Genomic DNA, 12113 nt, shown 5'->3' with positions numbered 1-12113 from the left:
TCAGTCTGTCACCCAGGCTGGAGTGCAGCGGGGCAGTCTCTGCTCACTGCAAGCTCCACCTCCCAGGTTCACACCATTCTCCTGCCTCAGCCTCCTGAGTAGCTGGGACTACAGGTGCCCGCCACCATGCCTGGCTACTTTTTCTGTATTTTTAGTAGAGACGGGGTTTCACCCCGTTAGCCAAGATGGTCTCGATCTCCTGACCTCGTGATCTGCCCACCTTGGCCTTCCAAAGCGCTGAGATTACAGGCGTGAGCAACTGTGCCCGGCAGACACTGGGTATTTTAATGGGAATGTAACATCAAGATCTTTACAAAACTCCTTCCAGAAATCCTAGAATTTTTTGAAATTCTTTTGAATTTCAGTTCTCCTTTTGCAGATTAATACTTTCAAAATGGACGTTGGCTTGAGAATAATCAGAATAACTAAAATATGGAGGAAAATATTAGTGAAGAATAAAAATAATATATTTATTTTGTCTAGAGAAACATGAAGAGGGACATTGACATTAAATATATATTTTTAAAATATGAAAGTATGTGTCTGGCAATAGCAAGTATTTGCATTTAAGAATTTTTTTTTTAAGTTGGAGAATGACTATGAGAATTCTTCCATTTTCATTAACTCTCCCAACCTCCTCCACAGTCTGAAATCCTTTCTTGGTCTTCTGTACTTTAATCCACACATCAGAAACATAAGCAATATTTTTAATCACTGTGGTTTCAGAAACAAAGTCAATTGGAGAGAACCCAAGGTATTATTGCTGTCTGCAGGTTGTAGGATTATTTTAGGGTTGGCAAGGAATCCCTTGGGCGGGCCAGTGATAATACGGAGATGAAGCTGAGGCCAGCTGGCATGGTGAGCTTATCAAGCTGGCTCGTGGGGTGGGTGTTCATAGCATAGGAAGCAGACACAGACAGTGGGTCATCATGTCTCCTGTCAAGGTCTTTAGAGAATTTGTAAGCCAAGCCTGAGTGACTCCACAGGTGACTCTGGATGAATCACAGTCCTGCTTTTAAATTGAGATATGGCAATTCTGTATAAATTAAATGGCACACAGTTATTAATTTGATATTATATGTAAGTCAATGTTACAACGCTATGAAGAATTCCTCTACTTAAAAGCCTTAATGTATGGTTGGAGAAGCAGGAAAAAATATTAAGATACTAATTCAAGGTATACTACTGTATTAGTCCATTCTCACACTGCTTTAAAAAAACTATCTGAAACTGGGTAATTTATGAAGAAAAAAGGTTTAATTGACTCACAGTTCCACAGGCTGTACAGAAAGCATGCTTTGGGAGGCCTCAGGAAGCTTACAATCATGGCGGAAGGGTAAAGGGGAAGCAACACCTTCTTTACATGGTGGAGTGAAAGAGAGTGAAGGGGGAGTGCTGCACACTTTTAAACAACTAGATCTTGGGAGAACTCCCCTGCTATCACAAGAACAGCAAGGGGGAAATCCGCCTCTGTAATCCAATCACCTGCCATCAGGTCCCTCCCCCAATACTGGGAATTATAATTTGACATGAGATTTAGGTTGGGAAACAGAGCCAAACCATTTCAACAACCAATACCATTTGCTCTGTGAAGGGTAGAATTGGAGTGATTAAGAGAGATAAGAGAGAGCTTGAGCTATGTTTCGGTGGATTGGCAGGACACACTTTGGGCAGACGGGAAGGTGTGAGCAAAGGATAAAGGCAGAAGTGTTTGTAGCATTGAGGGAACCATTGGTAGGTGAAAGTGCCAGGGATAGAGGATTTGACCAGAATGTTGTGGTGCTGAGGTTGGAGGTACAACACTGGAATCTAGAGAAGATGGCCTGGAATGGCAGGCACATGGTGTGCCTATGCCTCAAATTATCCAGCAGTTTTCACACATTTTGGTCTTAGAATCTATTCATATTTATTGTATAAGAGCTTAAAACTGAGAAATTTTAAAGTCATTTATTTTAAAGTGACAACAGTATACTCATTATGTGTAAATGTAACATGTTATTTTTAAAAGACATATTTTCTAAAACGAACACTTTTATGAGAATGGCATTGGTTTTATTTTAATTTTTGAAAATCTTTAATGGCTGGTTTAATACATGGTGTGTATATTCTACTTTTTATTTATGTATTTAATTAATTTTTTAGAGAGACAGCATTTTGCTCATTTGCCAGGCTGTAATGTAGTAGTGCAGTCATAGCTTACTGCAACCTTGAACACATGAGTTCAAGCCATATTCCTGCCTCAGCCTCCTGAATAGCTAGGACTACAGGCATGCTCCATCATGCCCACATAATTAAATTTTTTTTTTTTTTTTATAAAAATGGAGTTTCTTTATGTTGCCCAGGCTGGTCTTGAGCTCCTGACTTCAAGAAATCCTCCCTCCTCAAAGTGCTGGGATTACAGGCGTGAGACACTGTGCTCAACTGATTCTCTTAATTAACTTTTTTTCCAGCTTTATTAAGGCTTGATTGACAAATGAACATTACATATATTTAAGATATACAATGTGATATTTTTGATATATATATAGTGATACGTATTTCCTCAATTGAGCTAATTAACCCATCCATTACCTCACATATTTACCTTTTTTTAAAGGAAAACACTTAAGATCTAGTCTCTTAGCAAATTTCAAGTACACAGTACATTATTGTTAACTGTAGTTATTATGCTGTAGATTAGGTCCACAGAAATTACCCATCTTATAACTGAAAGTTGGTACTCTTTAATCAAAATCCCCTACTTCTCCCAACCCCTGGCCCCTGGCAAGCACAATTCTACAATTTGCTTTTGTGAGCTTGACTTTTCCAGTTTCCACATATAAGTGAGATCAGGCAGTACTTGTCTGAGTCTGGGTTCTCATGTCTGCATCTGAATTCAGTCTACTGCAGTATTATCAGTCATTTAGCCTCTGCTAAGTCCTATACACTCATGAAAGAATGAGAGTGAAGTAGAAAAACAGCATTATTACGAAAACAGCATTATGCTTATATTATTATGAAAATAGTTTTGACCTCTGAAATCCTCTAAAAGGGTTTCAATGTCTCTTAGATCCCTGGATCACACTCAACAGTAGTGAGATAGAGAAATCCTTGAAGGCTTTTCAACGGCAAATGATGATCAAAGGCATGTTTTACAGCTCCTCATAGCTTTGGTGTATAGAATATGCTGGACGAAGTAACTTGCAACTGCCTGGGCAAGAGTTGAAGAGGGCCCTTAGCTGGGGTGAGAAATTAGGAATGAAGATTCTTGTGGGAAAGATAAATTAGAAATGAAAATCCTTGTGGGAAAGAGAAGTTAGAAATGAAGATTCAACAGCACTTGATGTCTGTTCAAATGTGGGGAGCAAAAGTTATTATACCTTGGCAATTGGGAGGATAATGGTGTTAAATTAGGAAAAGACACAGAAGATGTCTGTAGTGGGAAATGTGATGAACTTGTTTATAGGTGTCTAGTTTGGGATAATAGAGAAGCATGTGTAGATGATTAGTAGAGATGTGGAACTAGAATCAGGAAGAAATTGGGAGTTAAAGGTTTGGATTTTGGAGACATCTATGCGTGGGGATAGTTGAACGCACAAGTGTTAAAATGTACAAAGTAAATTATATTGATTGTGAAGACTGGAGGATTTAGCACAAATACAGGAGTCAGTATTTGGAATTTTTCCCTTAGGTGCCCGACTACTGCTTTCTTTATCAGACATTTAACATATAGGCAGTGTTAACCTTCAGTCACCTCAACTACTGACCAGGAATCATAGGCTATTTATGTCTAACTTTTAATTTAGTATTATTTTTAATTTACAAGTTGTAAGTGTATTACATATATTAAGCGTAGTATGTTTTGATAAATGTATACAATGTGGAATATTAAATCAAGCTAATTAACATATCCATCACTTACTTAACATTTTTGTGATGATGCAGTTGAAATGTACTGTTAGTTATTTTGAAATATACTATACATTATTATTGATTATAGTCACCCTGGTATGCAGATCTCAAAAATTCCTCCTGTCTAGCCAAAACTTTGTACCTTTTGACCACCAACTTCCCATTCTTTTGCTCTTCCCTACCCTGGGGACTATTGTTATACTCTTTTCTATGAATTCAACTTTTAAAAGATTACACAACTAGTGAGATCACACAGTATTTGTCTTTCTGTGCCTAGCTTATTTACTTGGCATAACGTCTTCCAGATTCATCCATGTTGTCCCAAATGACAGAATTTTGTTCTTTTAAAGTTGAATAGTATTCCATCATGTATATATACCACATTTTCTTTATCCATTCATCTGTTCATAGATATATAGGTTGAGTTCACATTTTGACTATTGTGAATAGTGCTGTAATGAACATGGGAGTGCAGATATCCCTTTGACATATTGATTTCAATTCCTTTTGACATATTCCCATACAGAAGCAGGTATTGCTGGATCATTCTGTTTCATTGTTGGGGGAACCTCCATACCATTTTCCATGACATCTTACTAGTGTGCATTTCTACCAACAGTGCATGTGCAAGGATTTCCTTTTCTCCTCTTCTTCAACACTTATTTTTTATAAGATTTATTCTAATAAGTGTGAGGTGATAGCTTATTTTGGTTTTAATTTTTATTTTCCTAATGATTAGTGATCAGCATTTTTTTCATGAACCTGTTGGCCATATGTAAGACATCTTTTGAGAAGTGTCTTTTCAGACACTAGCCAATTTTATTTTTATTTTTTTTGAGACAGAGTTGGTCTGTCGCCCAGGCTAGAGTGCAGTGGTGCAGTCTCAGCTGACTGCAACCTATGCCTCCCAGGTTCAAGTGATTCTCCTGCCTCAGCCTCCCGAGTAGCTGGGATTACAGGCACCCACCACCATGCCCAGCTAATTTCACCATCTTGGCCAAGCTGGTCTCAAACTCCTGACCTCATGATCCACCCGCCTCAGCTCCCCAAAATGCTGGAATTACAGGCGTGAGCCCCCAGGCCCTGCCTAGCATATTTTTTAATTGGGTTGTTTCCTTGCTATTGAGTTATATTAACCATTTATCAGATAGCTGTATGGTTTTAAAATGTTTTTTCTCATTCTTTGGGTTGTTCCTTCATTTTGTGAATTGTTTCCTTTGCTGTGCAGAAGCTTTTTAGTTTGATGCAAACCTATTTGTCTGTTTTTGCTTTTGTTGCCTGAACTTCTGGAGTCAATCAAAAAAATCCTTGCCCAGATTAATGTCATGAAGATACTCCCCCTGTTTTCATTGAGTAGTTTATAGCTTAACGTCTTTATTTTGAGTTGATTTATGTATTTGGTGTGAAATATGGATCTAATTTCATTCTTCTACATGTGGATATCCAGTTTTCTCACCACCATTTATTGAATAGACTCTCTTTCTTCATTGTGTGTTCTTGGCACCTTTGTCAAAAATCAATCGGTTGTAAATGTGTGAATTAATATCTGGGCTTTTTATCCTATCCCATTTGATCAGTCAGTCTGTTTTTATGCCAGTACCATGATGTTTTGATCATAATTGCTTTATATTTTGAAGTCAGGTAGTGTGATACATCCAGCCTTGCTCTTTTTGTTTGAGATTGTTTTGGCTATTCAGAGTCTTTTGTGGTTTCATAAGAATTTAAAGATTTTCTTTTATTTCTGTGAAAATAGAAAAATGATACTGGAATTTTGGTAAGGACTGCATTGAATCTGTAGATCACTTTGGTTAGCATGGACATTTTAACAACATTCATTCAGTTCATGAATGTGGGATATCTTTTGATTTATTTGTGTTTTTTTCTATTTCTTTCATCGGTGTTGTACAGTTTTCAGTATACGAGTCTTTCATTTTCTCAGTTAAATTTACTGCAAAATATTTTATCTTATTTTTTATTGCTGTTGTAAATAGGATTGTTTTCTTAACTTTTTTGGATAGCTAGTTATTAGTGTATAGAAATGCTACAGATTTTTGTATGTTGATTTTGTATCCTGCAACTTTACTGACTTCAGTTGTCACTTCTAAGAGTTTGTTTTAATGCAAGCTTTGGGGTTTTCAAATATAAAATATTTTGTCAGCAAACAGAGACAATTTAATGTCTTCCATTCTTGTTTAGGTATGTCTTATTTCTTTCTCTCGCCTAATTGCTTTGGCTGGAACTTTCAGAACTATGTTGAAAGGAAGTGACAATAGTGGGCATCTTTGTCTTGGCCAGGATCTTGGAGAAAACCTTTTTCAACTTTTCACCATTGTGGATAATGTTGGTTACTTGTTTGTTATATGTGACTTTCATTGTGTTGAAGTACATTTCCTCTATACTTATTATTTTGACAGCTTTTATCATGAAAGGATGTTGATTTTTTTCAAATGCTTATTCTGCATCGATTTAGATGATTATTTGGTTTTTATTATTCACTTTCTTAGTGTGGTGAATCACATTTATTGATCTGCATATATTAAAATATCCATAAATTCCAAGAATAAATCCCACTTGATCATGGTGAGTGATTCTTTTATTGCATTGTTGAATTTAATTTGCTGTTGTCTTACTAGGGATTTTTGCATCTGTGTTCATCAGAGATATTGGCCTGTAATTATTTTTCTTACAGTGTCTTTGGCCTTTATATCAGGATAATGCTAGCCTTGTAAAATGAATTTGGAACTATCCTCTGTTCTTCAGTTTTTTGGAATAATTTAAGAAGGATTGGTATTTGTTCTCTAAATGTTTGGTAGAATTCAGCCATGAAGGTATCAGGTTCTGGGACTTTCTTTGGTATGAGTCTTTTTATGACTGATTTAATTTCCTTATTCATTATTGATCTGCTTAGGTTTTCTATCTCTTCATGATTCAGTCTTAGTAGGTGCTATGTGTCTAGACATTTATTCATTTTTTCAAGGTTATCCAATTTTTGGCACATAACTGTGGTAGTTTCTCTTGATCCTTTGTATTTCAGTATTTCTGTGGTATCTGTTGTAATGTCTCCACTTTTATTTCTGATTTTGTTTGAATCTTCACTTTTTTTCTTAGTTGATGTAGCTAAGGGTTTGTCAGCCTCTTCTTTTCAAAAAAACAATTTTTAGCTTTATTTTTTTTCTATTGTTTTTCTAGTCTGTCTTTTATTTATTTTTGCTCTTTGTTATTTGCTTCCTTCTGTTAACTTTGGGCTTAGTTTGTTCTTTTTCTATTTCCTTTAGTTGGAATATTAGACCGTTTATTTGAGATTTTTTCTTTTTCAATACAGGTGTTTATTGCTATAAATTTTCCTTTTTGGACTGTTTTTGCTGCATACCATACATTTTAGTATATATTATTTTTATTTTTGTCTTAAGGTATCTTTTTATTTCTTCTGCAAGTCATTTGTTGTTTAGAGTATATTTAATGTCTATGTATTTGTGAATTTCCCAAGATTTCTTCTGCTATTGATTTCTAGCTTAATGCCCTTATGTTCAGAAAACATACTTGCTATGCTTTCAGTGCTCTTAAATTTGTTAAGACTTTTTTATGGCCTAACGTACAGTCTATCCTGAAACATGTTCTGTTTTCTTGAGAAGAAAGTATATTCTATTGCTGTTGGATAGAAGATTTTGTATATGTCTGTTAGGTCTATTTGGTCTACAGTATAATTTAAGTCCAGTGTTTTCTTATTGATGTGCTGTCTAGATAGTCAGTTTATTGTTGAAAGTGGGGTACTGGGGTCCCCTACTATTATTGTATTGCAGTCTATATCTCCCTTCAGATCGTTTAATAATTGCTTTATTATTTAGGTGCTCCAATGTTGGGTGTATATATATTTATAATTGTTATGTCTTCTTGATGAATTTACCCTTTTGTTATTATATAATGGTCTTCTTTGTTCCTTTTTATATTTTTTTACTTAAAGTCTGTTTTACCTGATATAAGAATAGCTACTGTTCTCTTGTGACTTACATTTGCAAGGAATATCTTTTTCGATTCCTTCATTTTCATTTTATAAGTGTCGTTATTGGTAAATAGTCTCTTGTAGGCAGCATATGGTTGGATCTTTTTTTTTTTTTTTTTTTTTAAATACATTCAGCCATTCTGTGTCTTTTGATGAATTTAATCCATTTCATTCAGGATAATTATTAATAGGAACAGACTTGCTACTGCTCTTTCATTAAGTTTTGTAGATCTTTTGTTTCTTTCTTCTTCTCTTGCTGTTTTCCTTTGGGGCTTGATTGTTTCCTCTGGTGGTCTGCTTTGAATCCTTTCTTTTTATAGTTTTTGCTTCCACTGTAGTTTTCTGCTTTATGGTTACCACGAGGTTTACATAAAACATCTTGTACTCAAAAACAGTTATTTAAATTTGATGAAAACTTCATAGCAAACAAAAACTGTATTTTTATGTTCTCTCCCCTAAAACTTTTTGATTTTGATCTTAGAATGTTTTTTGTAATTTGTATTTCTTAACAATTTATTATAGCTACAGTTATTTTTAATAGTTTTGTCTTTTAAACCTCATATTAGAGATAAATTTGCTTTATATAATCACCTTACATTATTAGAATATCCTGAACATGATTATATTACTTATACCATTCGGTTTTTAAAATAATTTTCACATGTTTTATGTTATTAGTTATCAGACTTTAATTTAAGCTTAAAGAACTCCCTTTAGCAATTCTATAGAGCAGGCCTAGTGGTGACAAACTCTCTAAGCCTTCGTATGGGAAAAATTTATTTCTTTCTTGTTTCTGAAGGACAGCTTTCCTGAGTAAAGTATTCTTGGTGGAAGTTTTTTTTTCCCCTCCTTCATTACTTTGAGTTTATTATTCTACTGTCTCGTGGTCTGCAGGGTTTCTGCTGAGACTTCTGCTAAATAGCCATATTGAGACTCCTTTGAACGTGATTGTATTTTCTATCTCTGCTGCTTTCAGTATTCTTTCTTTGCGTTTGATTTTTGTCTTGGTGAACTCTTCATTGAGTTGAATTTGACTGGAGAACTTTGAGCTTCCAATTTCTAGATAGTGTTGTCTTTCCCTAGATTTAGGCATTTTTCAGCCATTATGTTTAAAAATAATGATTCTTGGTATTTTTTCTTTCTCTTCTTTGGGAACTCCTGTTATGTACTGTTTAGTTCTCTTGATTGTATCACATAATTCCTATAGGCCTTCTCTATTCTTTTTCATTCTTTTTTATTTTTGCTGCTTTGACTGGAGAACTTCAAGTATCCTATCTTTTAATTCACTGATTTTCTTTCTTCTGCTTGGTCAAGTCTGCTGTTGAAATTTTCTACTGAATTTTTAGAAAGTCATTATATTCCTTATCTCTAGTGTTTTCTGATATTATTGTTTCTTTTTATTTCTTGATCAGATTTCTTATTTTGTTCATGAATTGTTTTCCAAATTGCATTACTTTTTTGTCCGTATTTTCTTATAGTTCCCTGAATTTCTTTAAGAGAATTATTCTTAATTTTTTAATCATTCATTTTATAGATCTCCATTTTTTCAAGATTCATTATTGGAACTTTATTAATTTCTTTTGGTGGTGTCATATTTCCCTGATTTTAAAAAAATCCTTGTGTTGGCATCTGTACATGTGAGGAAACAGCCACCCTTTTCAGGCTTTTCTAGTGTTTTGTGGTGGTGATAGAACTTCACTATTTAGTCTAGCTTGGGATTCTGGTTGGGTTAGTTGGTAGTGACCCCAGACAAGTAGACTTTGTTATCATGTTTTGTACTTGGGCTGGGCTGTTACCTGTAACCTGGGATCAAATGGAAGTGCTGGCTGTGCTCTGAGATCCAGTGAGATCTCTGGTTGGGGTCTTCAGTAAGGCAGAGCTGTTGCCTGGGCTTAGTAATTGCCTCTGATCAGTGTTGTAGATTGTCTTCCCTGGCTGGCCAGTACTGTGGTTTGGGATCTGTATCTGGGCAGGGCCACCTACTTGGCTGGGAGACTGGGTGAGGTGTCTAGATTGCTATTTAACTACTCAGGGTAGGCAGAACCACAGACTATGCTGCATAGATATGCATGGACATGGGCTTGCCTCCCATACTAGTGTATCCTTAAGCAGAGTGCTGAGGTTTGGTTCAGTAGCTGTTTAGCTGCTGGAGTTGAGCAGGGTCAGATGCTCTCCTCAGAAGACATTCACATCCATGCACTTGACTCCTGGCCTGGCAAGGGCTTAAGGAGAACCCCAGGATTTGTTTGGATTGATGCTCACTAGCTAAGTCTGGGCAGGACTAGATTCAGATAATCACTGACCTGCTTTTAACTTCTACCTTGGAGTGAAGTTAAGGAAAGTACTGGGGCTTGGCTAAGTCACAGCTCTGCAGCTGGGTCTGAGTAGGGTCAGATGCTCTCTTTGGATAATCGGTAGGTCTGGGAAGGGTCAGAGGGTCCCTTCGTGGATAATGCTGACCTGCCCTTGCTTCTTGGCCTGGAAGTGGCTGTGAAGGAGATCACCAGGGCTTGGCTAGGTCACAGCTCTATAGCTGCATCTAGGTGGTGTCAGATGCTCCCTCTGTGAATGATCACAAATGTACCCCTGCCTTCTGGCCTGAGAAAGGATTTAAGAGTACACTAGAGCTTGGTTGGGTTGCAGCTCAATCACCAGACTTGGGTGGAGCTAGATGTTCACTCAGCAGATAATTATCAACATGCTGCTCTCTCCTGGCCTGGGGAAGTTTTAAGAGCATGAAGAGAGAGAGCACGAAGACTGAGTGTGGAAGCTGGCCAGGGATTTGGGCCTGGGAGACCTGTCAACTGTGCCTCATGCAGAGCAACGCTGTTGGGTATCCTTTCTGGTAGTGTGCCTCCACTGGCCACAAGGCAGAGCCACCGCCAAGATCTGCATGTCCATCACTGTGAGCCCTACCCCTGTTCGTTGTTTCTAAGTGACCTCAGGTGGTCTAGCCCTGTTGATACTCCCAGTGTTTCCAGTGGGGCAAGACAAGGGAGTGTTACCTGTGAATGGGCCCAGAATGTTGGGGAAGCTGAATGTCTGCCTCCAACTCAACTCTCTCTTCCCTCTGTAAAAACCCACAGTTCCTGGGGAATCTCTTGTGTGCCAGACTGTGCTGGCTTGGGAGAGGGTCAACATAGTCAAAGAGAAACTGTTCCTCTTACACTTCAAGTGTAGCTGTTCTTTGTGGTCCAAGGGGTTGTTTCATCCTCACTCCCGTGTTCTGGGATATTCATCAAGGCATTCTTGTCTCTGAATAGCTGCAAATTGGATTTCTGTAGAAAACAGTAGAGCCAGAGAATTCCTATTCCACCTTCTTGGTGATGTCATTCTATTTACCTCTCACTTTTTATAGATTGTTTCTCACATTGTACTTTGTTTCCATGTTTTCTACTCCTTCCTTCTCATCCCTGTGGAATGCACATACCACATTCTCCCAGTCTCCAGCCACCTCCTACCTGAACTATTACATCACTTCCTGGCCTCCACACTATCTTTACTTTGCCATTAGAGTCCTCTGCCTGTCTCTGTTCTGCTCATTCTTTCCTTAAATAACTTCTCTTTACATTGCCAACACTTTGGCTAGTCATAAATCTGTTATTATCCTAAGATATACAACTTGAGTGACTTATCATTCATTCAACAAGTGATTTGTTGAGTAAATTATGTGTCTTTCATCATATATTTGTTTAGTTTTTGTCTACTTGTCCTTTAATTTTTTGCCTTTATTATGTTTGCTTTTCTTATTCCTCAAGTATTCAAGTGGACTAACTATGTCTCCTTGAGTCACTTATTATTATTCAAAATAGTTGCCTAATGAATGTTTTTAAGGATGATGAGTGCTGCCTGAAAGGAGCATTAAATAAAGTTATAGAATTCTCTTTAAAGATTTAAAAATATATAATAGGCATACTTTCTAAAAGAATTTGCGAAAAATTCTGCCAGAGGCTTGTTAAAGAACCCATTGTGAGGTCTCTTTATTTCTTTTGTTTCTGTGACTTGAGGCTGTAGAAGTATGAAAAGATTGTAGGTAATTATTTAGAATGGCTTATTATAGATCTCCTGAAAGCTGAAATTATGCATTAAATAATGTTCAAGGGCTTTCTTATTTTGAATGTGTCAAATATTTTATTAAAAGTATTAGATTGGAGCCATAACTATGAGGATCACATATTTATTCTGGTTAATGACTTGACAGATTACTGGGTGGTGACTGAAT

The 12113-nt window shown here is 36.6% G+C and overlaps 1 protein-coding gene across 12 annotated transcripts in view; it reads left to right on the top strand.

The window, feature by feature from the left end:
- The window catches only part of ADGRV1 (adhesion G protein-coupled receptor V1), a 584631-nt gene that overhangs the window by 160084 nt on the left and 412434 nt on the right, over positions 1 to 12113 (top strand). The window lies entirely within an intron of this gene.

This window comes from Chlorocebus sabaeus, chromosome 4 (assembly GCF_047675955.1).
Source record: "Chlorocebus sabaeus isolate Y175 chromosome 4, mChlSab1.0.hap1, whole genome shotgun sequence".
Classification (NCBI taxonomy): domain Eukaryota; kingdom Metazoa; phylum Chordata; class Mammalia; order Primates; family Cercopithecidae; genus Chlorocebus; species Chlorocebus sabaeus.
The sequence above is the reverse complement of the archived record's forward strand: the minus strand, read 5'-3'. Positions and strand labels throughout refer to the sequence as shown.